At 42.1% G+C, this 14044-nt stretch overlaps 1 long non-coding RNA gene across 1 annotated transcript in view; it reads right to left on the reverse strand.

The window, feature by feature from the left end:
• Positions 1 to 1711: 1711 nt before the first annotated feature.
• The window catches only part of LOC140323295 (uncharacterized), a 14480-nt gene continuing 2147 nt past the window's right edge, over positions 1712 to 14044 (reverse strand). The window contains exon 2 of the long non-coding RNA XR_011919330.1: positions 1712 to 2913. This is a non-coding gene — a long non-coding RNA (uncharacterized lncRNA). The remainder of the gene's footprint in view (positions 2914 to 14044) is intronic.

A 14044-nucleotide genomic window follows, 5' to 3' on the forward strand; every position in this document is an offset into this window, starting at 1 on the left:
AAGAAAGTTGGCGAGGTTTCAGGGGAACACGGTCCCAGGAATATGCCCAGCAGCAATGGAAGGGAACTCAGTTGTCCTTTCGGAGGCCAGCCAGAACAGGTGTTGCACAGCCAACCAAGTCTTCAAGCAAACAATTCTGAAGATAGCTATACCCAGGCACTGGAGGTTGGCGCCCGTCTTTTAAAATTTGCAGGAGAAGGTAAACAAAGAATCGCAGATGCCTGGGTAATGTCAGTAGTATCCAAGGGATACCAGATGGAGTTTGTGCAGAAACCCCCACAAACAAGTTTCAGAACGACATTGCTCCCAACGAAAGTGTCAGAAATAAAAAATGTAATTGCGTATGTACAAGAACTGGCAAAATTTCAAGCAATAGTACCTGTTCCACTACAAGAGCAAGGGAAAGGATTCTATTCCAGGCCACTTCTGGTGCAGAAAGCCTTGGGGGATTTTCGTCCAGTAATGGATCTGATTAACCTGAATACATATCTGGAGGTGAAGTCATTTTGGATGGAATCATTGTGGACTATCCTGTCAGTCATACATCTGAACAACTGGATGATTTAGATCAATCTGGAAAATTCATACCTACATGTTTCCCTCGCTCAAAAACATAAAAAATTTTTGAGGTTCAGCATAGGAGTTTTTCACTTCCAATTCACATGTCTGCCGCGAACATATACCAATGTGTTTGTGGCGCTGGCAGCTTATCTAAAGCTTCAGGAAGTATGGTTATACCATTATTTGGATGAAATACTGGTGCTAGCAAAATGCAAGGATCAGCGCGTGAAGGACAGAAAGTTTGTGTTGAAAACTCTGGCTCATTTTGGGTGGCTAGTAAATTACCACAAGAGTCAGCTAGTTCCCACTCAGGTGAAAGATAATCTGGGTGTGAAGATCAATCAAAAAAGGGCACTTCTCTTCTGCAGAACTCCAAGAATAAAGGCAAGAGGTTGCATGAAAATGTTAGGCATGTATAGCGGTGGTACCATGGGCCAAATGGCACATGAGAACACTGCAAGTTTGCTTTCTCAGTCAATGCAACCGAGAGTCCATAGAACAGGTCATTGTCCTTCCAGCTTCAGTACGGAAGAGACTGTTATGGTGAGCATCAGTGCAGAATCTATCAAAAGGGGGGTCCCTGGTAAAGGAAGGTTAGACAACCATTACGACGGATGCAAGTCTAGCAGGTTGGGGGCCCCATTGCGACAGACAAAGGGCTCAGGGCTAGTGGTCATCACCCATGACGGGCGAATCCAATGTGATGAAACTGGAGGCAGCCTGGCAAGCTCTAAAAACATTTGCTACGTACATAGAGCACAAGAGGGTGAAGAATATGTCAGACAAAAAGACCACAGTGGCTTACATTGCAAAACAAGGAGAAACAAGCCGACGACTTTTGCAGATAGCAGCAAAGATCTTTGGTTCGGCAGAATGACATTTACTAGATCTGACAGCAATATACCTTCCAGGGAAACAGAATCATTTGGAGGACGCTTTGAGCAGGTCATTTGCAGATCCAAAAGAATGGTCCATAAGCCCCAAATACCTACCCCCAATTTTCCAACAGTGGGGAACACCAATAATAGACTTGATGGCATCACCCAATGTTAAGGTGATCTCCTATTGATCCCAGATCAATTGTCCTTCTTTCTGATGACTTTTGTTTACAGCGTTGGGAGAGAACTTAACATACGCAACTTAATGTGTAGTTAGATCACTCTCAAAACTTTATTTTTTTGCACACAGTATATATACCAGTTCAAAGGCATGATCACATGACTACAAACAACTAGCAGACATGACAAAGGTCATTGCGGTTCTCTTAGAACCAGATATTTTTGTCAAGGGAACAGATAAATGGACGAAGGGAGCAAAGGGAGTGTTTCAAGGAAAAAGGGGGGAGCGGACGTTAGTTTACTGATAAGAAAAGTACAACTAGTTTCAACATATTTCAATCATCTACAAATCTTAACAAAAGCACAAAAATAATTAACTTCAAGACTCAGCAAAATTCCTCAGCTCCCTAAATTTCCCTCTTTTTATCCTTCAAAAAAGGATAACTACTTGACCTCATACCTTTGTTCCTTTACATACAAATAGACAGCTTCAGGTACTTGGGCATACATAACTTGAGGAAGCTGAGTGATTTTCTGTAGTACTGTCATCCTACAGTCGGGTATTTTAGAGGGGTTACAAGTCATACGGTAACATACATCTCCCTGGATAATATTTAAAGTATGTGTAAATATTGTAAATTTTTCTGGGGAATCTTAGGTTTTACAGTTATTTCAAAAGTTATACAGGTTTTAAAGTAAACGTATATCACTTTCAGTAACATCAGTGTCATTGTAGATATTGCTAAAGACTCTAAGCAGTATGTTGACTGGAGTGGAGACAGCAATCAAACAAGATTTTAACATATCTTGAGTACTATGCATATCAGATAAGCAAAAACTAGAGCTATTATATATTTCTTTGGCAAGATGTTCCCATATGTTACCACGGAAGTCAGTTCAGTCACTCAAATCCTTGCCGGTGCATAGACAGGGTAGAGTCATTCTTTAGGCTATGGCGTAATTGGAGACAAATAAAGGGCAAATCTTGAGGGTGATAGTGGCAAGTTGTTGTGACCCATACAAGACAGAATATAACCCTCAGGCGACCAAAACTGCAGACAACCATCCGGGCTCGTACTTGTGGATCAAGAAGCATCATCCTGGCTCTGGATCAGCGGTGCCTTTTTCACTCTTGAAGTGTATCTCCAGGTGGGTCCTCCACTGGTCAGCATTGCTTTTCTAGTGTAGGCTTGCACGGTGACCGGCAGTCCAAAGGGCGGATCCAAGGATTTGTGCTTGTGCAGAGCTTTGACCAACACTACGTCTCCGGGCTTGAATGGGTGTGTCAGTTGATCTGTAGGGAGAGGAAAAGAGAGAGATATCTCAGTAGTTGCTGTTTAATTTTTCAATTAGCTTAGCTACATATTGATCCTGAATTTGTTGTAAGTCTCCCGGTAGTAAGATAAGGGGTTCTTTGGGTGGGGAATGGGCGCCCCATTAAAATTTCAAAGGGTCATAGCTTATTAATTGAATTGGGTGTCATTCTTATTTCTGCTAGCACGGCTGGTAGGTATGGAATGTCCCTCCAGTTGCTTTCCTAAGTTTGTCTTTCAATGCCCTATTCCTTTCCTACTTCCTTTCTACTACTCCAGCACTCTGGAGGTGATATGGGATGTGGAATTTCCATTCTATATTCATCATATTTTTAATCTCCTGCTTGACTTTAAAAGTGAATGGAGTGCCATTGTCTGTGTAGTGCCCTGGAGCAGGGAGTACTTTGACGTTTGGACATTTGTGGACATTTGCCTATTTCCCCTATGCAAAGTTAAAACTTCATACTTTATTTCACTGAAAATGGTTTACTTGAACTGTTTAATACTGTGTAACTGCATTTTATATGTTGTGTATATATCCTGTTCATTATCACTGTATTTTCATGGCTCTGTGGAAAGGGTTAATGAATACTGAAAGAGTGTTAGAGAAGCTGGTAATTTTCCACAGCTGCCATAGAGTTTAAAGAAGACCATGTTTTGGAGGGAAAAATCCAGACTTGTTTACCACCAAAAAGCAGACAACATGAACTTTTAAAATGTCTGGTTTTAGATCTGTTGTTATGTTTGGAAATGTGTTTTTGTCTGGAAAACCTGGTGAGTCATTGCCATTGAGTATCATTGAAGTCTAATGTAAGTCTATACCAGACGAGAGCTGAAACAAGGTATCTTTTTGTGCTGATCTTCTCCACTCCACCCTCTAGAATGTTCTAGTCTAGCAAAAACTGTATATAAGGAGAGCAGTCAGAGCCCCTAGTGTGCTGCAGTTAGGGAACAGTGCTAGAAAGAGAAGACTCTGCCAGACTACTGAGTGACCAGAAGAAGGCGCTGAGATGGGGATACGCTGCCACAGACCCTGGATCCACCAGCCTTGGACCAGGGTACCAGCCTTCTGAAGAGAAAGAGGGACAGCTAGCTCGGGCCTTTCCTCGGCATCAAACCCTTCTTCTGCCAGGGAGGAGACTGGAGAAGCCAGCCTAATGCCTCGCCTGTATTGTTTTGTACCTGATTTCCTCCAGTAAAACAGCATCCTGGTTGACTGCAGACCCTGACTCTCTGGACTTATTTGCCATTGGGGTGCACCATGCCTTACCATCCCTTCCGGAGAGCAGCAACACATGGTAGCACCTCGACGGTGTCCGGGGGACCCAGCATAGCGTTGGGACACCCCAAACCCGGCCACTGCAATTTGGCATCACGAACAGGATACGGTCCAGCATCAGCAGTTGTTGTGGATCCAGCTCCAGTGGACCAAGACAGTCAGTGGCAACTACAGGAATGTCCAGCCCTTATCTAAGGTGAACCAGCAACATTTAGGCATCTGTACTGTAAGTGTTCCCCTTGTGGGCTCTGCAAGTGCCTGTGCTAGTGAGACTGTTACCTGCATTATTAGCTAGAGATTTGCTAGTGAGGGACTGGGTTACTGCCTCATAGTGCTACTATATTTTTCTGCCATGTCAGTAGATGGAGACCGTGGAATGCCTGCCAGTTCTGGGGTTTCTAGCCCTTCTCCAACAATACCCTTGTCAGTACCATATTATTTTGGTGCACCATGGTTACTGTAATATGGAGGCGAGCCTACAGGCCTCAATAATTTTAGGGATCAAATCAGTGCCATTTACATGATGATTGCCTTTAATGATGACCGGAAAGTCGCTATGTTGATAAGTCAATTGGAGGGAGCAGCCCTAAGGGAGGTTAAGTCATTGCCTAGTACTGAAATACTTACTGCTGTCCAAATTTAAGACAGACTTGCCAGCATGTTTGACAGGCGCACATTATCAGAGTTAAAAATGCATTTCTTTAGCCGCAAACAAAGGATGGGTGAAAACCTGCAAGATTTTGCTCTAAGCCTCCAGGAAGCTCTGCATACCATCCAGCACATGGGTCCACATGAGGTACTTAATCCAGGCCGGACTCTGAAAGACCAGTTTATAGAGGGTGCCAGACTACATGCTGTAAAAACCCAGAGAGTTCTTGCATTACAACACCCTGATATGCCATTCCTTGACTTTAAGGAGCTTGCAGTAAAGATACTGGGTTCTGATTCAGACCCAGGTTATAATTGTGCCATTATGTCTTAACAAAGGAGCACACCAGTAGAGTCTAATGTTAAGAAATGTGATGAAAATACCGATCTTAACTTGAAGGAGTTGGTGTTGCAGCTTGCAAAAAATGTTCAGTTACAAAAAAAGGTACAGGGCATGAAACAAAGCCGCCAGCCTGATGGAGGTACTTGGTACCCTAGAGGTAGACCGAGATATGGTTCTAATGGTAATCCTAGGAATTATGGTTGATTACCCACTGACCAGTTTGATGCCAGTGGCCAACCGATATGTTGTAAATGTCAAAAAGTTGGTCATGTGGAGCGGGAATGTAAGAAGTTAAACTAGTGTCCCCTGGGGCAATGGACCAAACCTCAGGGGGAGGCTGCTTGGGTCCAAACTTTTCTGCATATATTGGTGAATGTCCAAATGTCAAAGTACTCCCTGCTCCAGGGCACTACATCTGAGTTAATTCTCACTGGGGATCCAAATCTGGGGATGATCTCCTTGCATAATATCTAAGCTACTGTCCTTGCATTTTCTTTCCTGACCACAAAAGTACCTACCCATCTGCTGAATCTGTAATCATTAACATTATCTGACATCCGTTGGAAGCCTTTGGCATGTGTGTAAAGTCAATTTGTAACTCTTGAAATGGACCCTGTGGAGGTAACAAATATTCATGTTGTCCTGCCTTCTTTCCTTGCACGTTATTTCTAGCACATGTTAAACAACGGGAAAGTATGGCCTGTGTGTGTTCCTCTAAATTCTAGGCACAAAATTGCTTGTTTATTTCTTGTGTTGTGGTTTTAATGCTTTTGTTTCCTATACCATTGATTTGAAAAACAATGAGGGGTACTGTGTGGTACTATGTGGGGCAGCCCTACTATCCCTCCTTTTGACCAGATTCCAAAGGAATCTAAGGACAATCCTTCCTGTTCCCAGAATTCAATGTCCTGTGGGGTGGCAAAGGACTGTAATTGTGTTAGAAGTGTGTTGGTTTCAGTGGAAGCTGGGATGGAGAGCAGAAGTGTATCAGGGGGCCTAGTGGTGGGTGTGGTAGACTGAGCAGCGGCTTTGGCATGAAAATCTGCCAGTTTGTTGCCCCTGGCATTGAAGGAATTGGAAGAAGTATGTGCTTGACATATGACAATGGCTATTTTATTGGGGAGGTGAATGGCTTATAAAAGTTTTGAAATGAATGTGGAGTGCTGAATGGGTTTTCCATCAGCTGTGGTAAAACCTCTTCTCTGCCAAATGGCTCCAACTCCAAAAGCATAGTGGGAGTCTGTGAATATGTCTACAGCTTTTCCTTCCATCATTTCACAAACTCTAGTGAGTGCTATCAATTCTGTGGCTCGGGAAGAATTAACAGAGAGTGGGGCGGCTTCAAGGACTGTGTCTGGGACCTGTGCCATGGCAAATCCAGCTATTAGTTTGACAAAGGGTCGGGAACAAGACCCATCTACAAAAACATTTTCCGCTAGAGGAATGGGTGTTGTGAATAAGTCTGAACGTGGTGTTGATGTGTTATGTATTTCAGTGACACATGAGTGTGACTCTGGCACTTCATCCTCTGGCCCTTTAAGACCTAAGAGGGCATTGAGCACAGGGTCAGGACCGCTGGTAGCAGGAGCATATTTTACACTTAATCATGCAGTGGATGTTAGGATAATTCATACCCGTACAACCTTTGTGCACAATAAAATTCGTCATTCCAAATGCAGGGGCAGAGGTCAGGGATTCTTTTAACACCCCATATGCTTCTGATGAAAGTCATTTCATCAGATCATTGAATTTTGTTAGGGGCACTGGGGGTGGTCCCAATACGAGCAGTCAGAAATCCGGTGTCTGCAAAAATTGATCATGCCAAGAAAGCTGAGCAGCTGTTTCTTTGTCTGTGGGCAAGGCAGACTGGTAAAGGAATGTACACGGCTGGGGTCTAGCAGCTGGGACCCTGGGGTTAAAAGCATTCCCAGGAATGTGACCCTTTGTCTTTCTTCTCCCAAAAAACACAACAATGAAACAGTATCCTTCTGACATGCCTCCTGCGAGGAGCTACACAATAGTAAATCAACACATAATAAAGTGGAACCATGCTACGCCTGCTAGTTGGCAAGGACCTGCTGGAGGCCAATTGAGAAAACTGCAGGTAAGTCAACAAAACCCTGGGGCAAGCAACACCAGGTGTACTGCTGTCCCATGAAAATGAAAGCCATAGGGGGCTGAGTCTCAGGCGATAATGGTATTGAGAAAAATGCATTGGCCAAATCATTAACACGGTAAAATTGGGTCTCGGGCGGTACTGCTGTAAGGATGGTATTAAGATCTGACATGACTGGTGTCAGGGGTGTAACCAGCTCATTGATGGCTCTGAGATCCTGTGTAAAACGGTATGAGCCATCTGGCTTTTTGAACGGATTTACTGGAGAGTATTGTAAGGAGAGCAGGTTCTCTTAAGTATGCCTTGCTGGCAGAAAGATTGAATCATGGGTGCTAAGGAATCCTCCTTGTCTTTAGTTAAAGGGTACTGCTTTTGGTATATTGGTGTATGTGGTTTTGTGAGTGCTGTATATGGGGTGCAGTCCAAGAATCCCACGTCATATGGTCCAGTGAACCATGTGCTGTCAGGAACCGGAAAAACCAATAAGGGCAGTTGCAAGGTTGTATTGACATTATTCCCTCCCTTTGGGTCAACAAAAAGTGACAATCCCAGAGATCCCATCAGGTCTCTTCCTAACTGGTTGACTGGACAACTAGGTAATACCTTGAATGAGTGATGTGTATTCTCCATGTACAGTACATGTGGGAATATGAGGTGTGCGTTGTGTAGGGCTGTTTATTCTCACAGAGGGCCCACTAGGTGTAAATGGACCTGACCAGGATCGGAGGACAGAACAAGTCACTACTGTGTCTACTAAGAAGTTTATCAGGAACTGTCCTACTTCTAATTTGATTATTGAGTTTTCATCAGCCTGGTCAGAGATCTGTAACATAGTGGTGGTGGATTCTTCCTGTGGGCATTCCTATGCTTGATGTGGTTTGCCTCCCCATTGTATGGGGTACTTTGGGGCAGGGTGGTTGTAATTGTGAGCTGAATGTGGCTGCATTGGCTTGCTTTGTGGTTCCTGTTGTACTGACTGCTGTTGGGGTGTAGGGCAGTCCCTGGCCCAATGACCTTCCTGTCCACAGGCAAAACATGCTTGATTCCTTCTAACATTTCCACATCCTCTACTGTCATTCCTTTCCTGTTCACCTCCTTTGCCTCCACCTTTTCCTCTATACCCTCCAGTTTTCCCTGAATAATGGACTCCCTGCACATGGGGCTTTGATAGTTTAGTTATTTCAAAACATCCTGCCGCATCTTTAGTTAACAATTGTCCCATTATATCCTGCGGGGTTAATATGCTCCAATTATCGATAATCATTTTGGCAGTTTTAGCATGTTCAGAGATTAATCCATTAACCAGTGACTGTGTAAAAACAACATTCAAATCTCCTCCTAATCTTAGATCTGCCTCTTCCTTCCACACTTTCCTAAACCTTCGAGCATAATCACTTAGTGTTTCTCCTGCTTTCTGGTTGCACGCTAATGCTTTTCTATCTCCATGCCACTGATTTTCTATCTCCATGTATCCTAACAAATTATTTATGCACTTCTCCAGTCTCCTCCCCACATAATTCGATATTGTTGCTCAGTAATGAGGGGATAATACTTCCCAGTGGTCTCATCTGGAGAATGTATTTTCTAGGGCTGGTATTTTCCAAAATCTACACCTCAGTCATCTAAATTTGTGTATCCTGTTACTCCTTCAATGATAAGTCTAATGTCTTACTGTAAGTTGCTGGCTTTGTACCATTCTTTTTAAATAATGGCTGCAGGTGTTTTACAGTAATATGGGGCGTTTTTAATAATGTCATTGAGGTCTTGTGTCCTCATTGGTTTAATAACAATTTGATCTCCCAAGGTAATAAAAGGCATTTTTACTGAGCCTACCTTTGAGTTAACCTTTTCTCAATTCACCTTGGTATTGTCGGTTGGGCATGTCTGTGTCTGTGTTTTTGGGGTTTAATACACAACAGCGGATGGTGTGTAGTCGCTGCTGCTGGGTGATGTAGGACTATTGGGGGATGGTAATAATATCTTTGACTGCTTAGTGATTGTTTTGTTAAGAAGAGGAGGGGCTGAGGGAGAATCCTGTGTTACAGTTTGTTGTTGCATGGACTGTATTAGATATCGTGCTTGTAATCCTCATCTCCTGTGTTCTCTGTTTTGTTTCTGCTGTTAGTTGTGGGTATAAGGCTGTATAAGGGAGTGGAATAGAGGATGTGATTTGAGCAACAGTTTTCTCTTTACGGGGGTAATCTTTCCAATACTTTTTCAAAGTATACAAGACTTCCTCGCAAGCCTTCATGTATTGTCGGTCCCACTCGGGAACTTGTGGATCTTATTTATATCCCCATCTTGAATACTGAGACACATTCCTAAGATACAACTAATATGGAATTTAGTGAATGATCCTTCCAGTGGGAAGAGGTCAGGGCTTTTCAAGTTTTCATTGCCGTTTTTAAAATGTAATGTAAAAGGGGTAGTGTAAGTCTCCTGCTCTGCACTTAACACAATCAACAGGAATTTCCCCTGGAATATTGAAAGGATCTGCTTCTACTTCTAGTTCCTCGAATGCACCCTGACTTCTCTGTCACCCACAGAGACAGACGTCTGGAGAGATATCCCAATAACACACACACATGATGAGTATGGTTACAAGAGTATTCGTAAATAATGTCGATTTTTTAGCCATCTTGATACAGTTAAGCTGAGTAGCCAGAAAGAGAAGAAAAAAACAACTCCTTATATAGAAATATAGCTTATACAAGTATTTGGTTCACATTAACCCTAGTTATACAGTCCTGTACCTATTTAAATATATAAATAAATATTATAAGGAATATCCTCATCACTGGGTGACATGGCTGTGAGTTTAAGTTTCTGACTGATTTTAATGCGTTTCTTTACATGTTTTTAATGTGGATCTGGGAGCTGTTCCTCCTTTGTGGAATTCCCCTTACCTTGGGAATTCCCCATAGTTGCAGTATAAATTACAGTATAAATATCAGACGGTTGTACACAGTTATTGTTAGTTCAGCAGGTAGCTGCAGTGCTCGCTGACGTCCTGTTCCCAGGACCGCTTACCAAAATGCAGCTTAGGTGAGGATTGACCCAACCTCACGTTGGCAACCAGATTAGCACATGTATCTTATTAACAATATTTCTTACACTTCTAAATTATTGACATGAAAATTCTTATACTGTATACATTAAACAGAAGCCATCAGTGTGCACAAATTCAATAAAATATTTCCTAAATCTTCCTAACTAAGGATCCAGCCCTTCTATGAGGGAGTCTACACTGCCACAGTGCTTAGGTTCGTAAGATATCTACAGGGACACAGGGGAGGGCAGAGGTAGAAAAGAAAATTTCCACTTACCCGATCCTGGTCTTTGTAAGGTAGGTAGATATCCCACTTCTGACACCAAATTGTTAAGGCGATCTCCTTTTGATCCTAGATCAATTGTTCCTCTTCCTGATGACTTTTGTTTACAGCGATGGCAGGGAACTTAACACACGCAACTCAATGTGTAGTTAGATCACTCTTAAAACTTTGTTTGCACACAGTTTATATACCAGTTCAAAGGCATGATCAGTGCATGATCACATGACTACAGACAACTAGCAGACATGACAAAGGTCATTGCGGTTCTCTTAGAACCAAATATTTTTGTCAAGGGAACAGATAAATGGACAAAGGGAGGAAAAGGAAAGTTTTAAGGCAAAAGGGGGGAGCGGACGTTAGTTTACTGATAAAAAGAGTACAACTAGTTTCAACATAATTCAATCATCTACAAAACATAACATAAGCACAAAATAATCAACTTTAAGACTCAGCAAAATTCCTCAGCTCCTTAAATTTCCCTCTTTTTATCCTTCAAAAAAGGATAACTACTTGACCTCATACCTTTGTTCCTTTAAATACAAATAGACAGCTTCAGGTACTTGGGCATACATAAATTGAGGAAGCTGAGTGATTTTCTGTAGTACTGTCATCCTACAGTATGGTATTTTAGAGGGGTTACAAGTCATATGGCAACATACATCTCCCTGGATAATATTTAAAGTATGTGTAAAAATTCCTCAGCTCCCTACACCCAACAACGCTCAGCTTCCAAGATTCTGTACCAGGTTCCAATGCAAACAGGCATGGGCTCAAGACCCATTCTCCATCAGATGCGAACCAGGCAATAGTTATACTACCATATTGGCCGAGAAAGGCCCTGGTTCGCCCTAATGACTCAGATGCTGATGTCTTCCCCTTGGCCTCTACTAGCAGAGGGACTTGCTTGTGCAGGGGACTTGGGAGGAGGTATTTAGCGGCAGGTGTGTCTGAGAAAGTAGCAGACACTCTCTTAAAGGCAAGGAAATCGACAACCAACAAAACCTACTTCAAAATATAGAAAAGATTCCTAATAATGTCTCTTGAAAAAGGTTTCTCTACCACAGAACCAACAGTTCCTCATAGGGGGCAGTAAAGTCAGGCCACCAGTAAGGCCTATTTTCCCATCTTGGGACTTATCTTTAGTGCTTAAACCCCTTCCATTCAATGGAAGTTTGTTCAATAGAAAAACTGACATGGAAAGCTGTGTTCTTGACGGCTATTACATCCGCCAGCAGGGTATCAGAATTGCAATCTCTCTCAACTGGAGGGCCTTATTATTCTGTCTCATCAGAAGGGGTGTATTTGGAGCCTTCTCCACAGTTTCTTCCAAAGGTGTCCTCAGCTTTCCACATAAACTGGGAAGCAGTATTACCATCAATGAACCAAACAAATGAAGAAATGGCTAAAAAGGATGACTCGAGTAAATTAGACATGGTCTAGATAATTACCACTTATGTTCAAAGAACTAAAGGTGTTAGAAAGATGGACAACATGTTTGTGTTTCCCAGTGAACCAAAGAGGGGTCAAGCAGCCCTGACAGGGATCATCTCTTTTTGGATAGTAGAGACAATTAAGCATGCAAAAGTTTCCACAGAGACTAATTGTAAAGCAGCAAGTTGGAAGACTCACAACACCTTCATCAAACATTACAGACTGAATGTTTTTCCGAACACAGATTCTGAGTTCATCTACCTCTACTTCTAGTTCCTCGAATGCACCCTGACTTCTCCTTTACCCACAAAGACAGACGTCTGGAGGGATATTCCAATAACACACACACACGGTATGGTCTTAGGAATATTCTCTGATCTTTATTTGACAAGGTGGTCTTTTTATACACATAGGTATATGAGGGGTTGTGCTATTTACGTACAGCTATTTAAGTTTTGGCCATATATAGTGTTACTTGATACATTGCAAGGCATACAAGGCCTACAAGGGATACATTGCATTCCAAAGAATTCTCGCCATCTGGTTACTGAGTAGACATAAAACACAATACAACTCCTTATACAAGTATATGGCTCACATTAGCTCTAGCTATACAGTCCTGAAACAATACTTATTTAACCCTTCATATCCCATGTGTACGCCGTCAGAAGGAGAACCAGGAATAGGGAAAATTGTTGTCATACTTATCTGTAATTTTCCTTTCCTTGGAACTCCTCCTGACGGACCCTCTCTGGTCCTGTCGCAAGACTTAAGACGGAACGGGAAGGTAAGTGGAAGGTAAGTTTTATTCCTTGTGGAAAAGGTGGTCCTTGGAGGGGTAATGTGGGCAGGATTACTTATGTGTACGCCGTCAGGAGGAGTTTCCAGGAAAGGAAAAGAATTCCAATTCTTTATTGGAAGACTCTACTTTAAGGTGGTGACCCCGAAACATGTCTTTCTGACTGTTGCCTCCTTCTAGCTTTTCCCCACAGAAAGGATCAACAACGGAGCTCCCAAAAAAAGGTGACAAACTAATTTTCTCAACGTTTATTTATTTTCTGCTTTGTGGAGTTAAAACTGGTCAGAAGTAAAGGCAGGGCCTGTAAGGTAACAAAAGTTTATTTTTTAATGTTTTATTTTCTCTATGTGTGGGTTATTGTTATTTATTTGATGACAACTTGTATTAAATGGAGGATAATATGATGTAAATATCGGTATGTTATCATTAACATTTACAAGGGTCTTATTTCTCACTATACTCCTGAATAAGCAGATTGTGTTACCCTATGTTAAAAGGTCTAGAAAGGCTAGGTTAGACCAGATGTTGTAAATGTCCTTTATGTCTGTTCTACCAAAATCATGTGCAGATATTTATGATGATTAGCTTATGATCTTGCTTTTATTCATAAATATATATTTTACAGATAATCAATTTACGTATTTGTACATTTTTTGCTATAGATGCTTTGAAAATCTTGTGTTTTTTATATTTAGAATGGCTGCCTCTTTGAAAAGTGGCAATCTTAGTATCCAGTGGTAGCCAGAACTTTCCTGCTATCTGAGCATTTGTGATTGCTTGCTTTCCTCTTTCTGGAATCTACCATGCTAACTACTGCTTTATATATCCTACATGTATTTACAAAGGTTTTCTTGGGGGATTATTACATTAAAAAGACAATAAAATTATTATTTTTTTTAAAAATGACCAACGAACACCCTCTCAGTCTGCACCCCTGTGCATAGACTTTCCAGCACGCTCAGCAACAGTTCACGCACCAGCAGGCTGAGAAGGGCCGTCACGGTGCAAGGTTAACCATTCTGTTAGCCCTTGCCACACACATGATCACAGGTAGACTGCCACCATGTGCTTAGATGAACTGTTACCCTTGGCTACCGCAGTTATGATTCTGCTTCTTTAATACTCTCTGTGTCACCCACTGCCACTCCAGACAGGGATGTCTCC

This window comes from Pyxicephalus adspersus, chromosome 2, assembly GCF_032062135.1.
Source record: "Pyxicephalus adspersus chromosome 2, UCB_Pads_2.0, whole genome shotgun sequence".
Classification (NCBI taxonomy): Eukaryota; Metazoa; Chordata; class Amphibia; order Anura; family Pyxicephalidae; genus Pyxicephalus; species Pyxicephalus adspersus.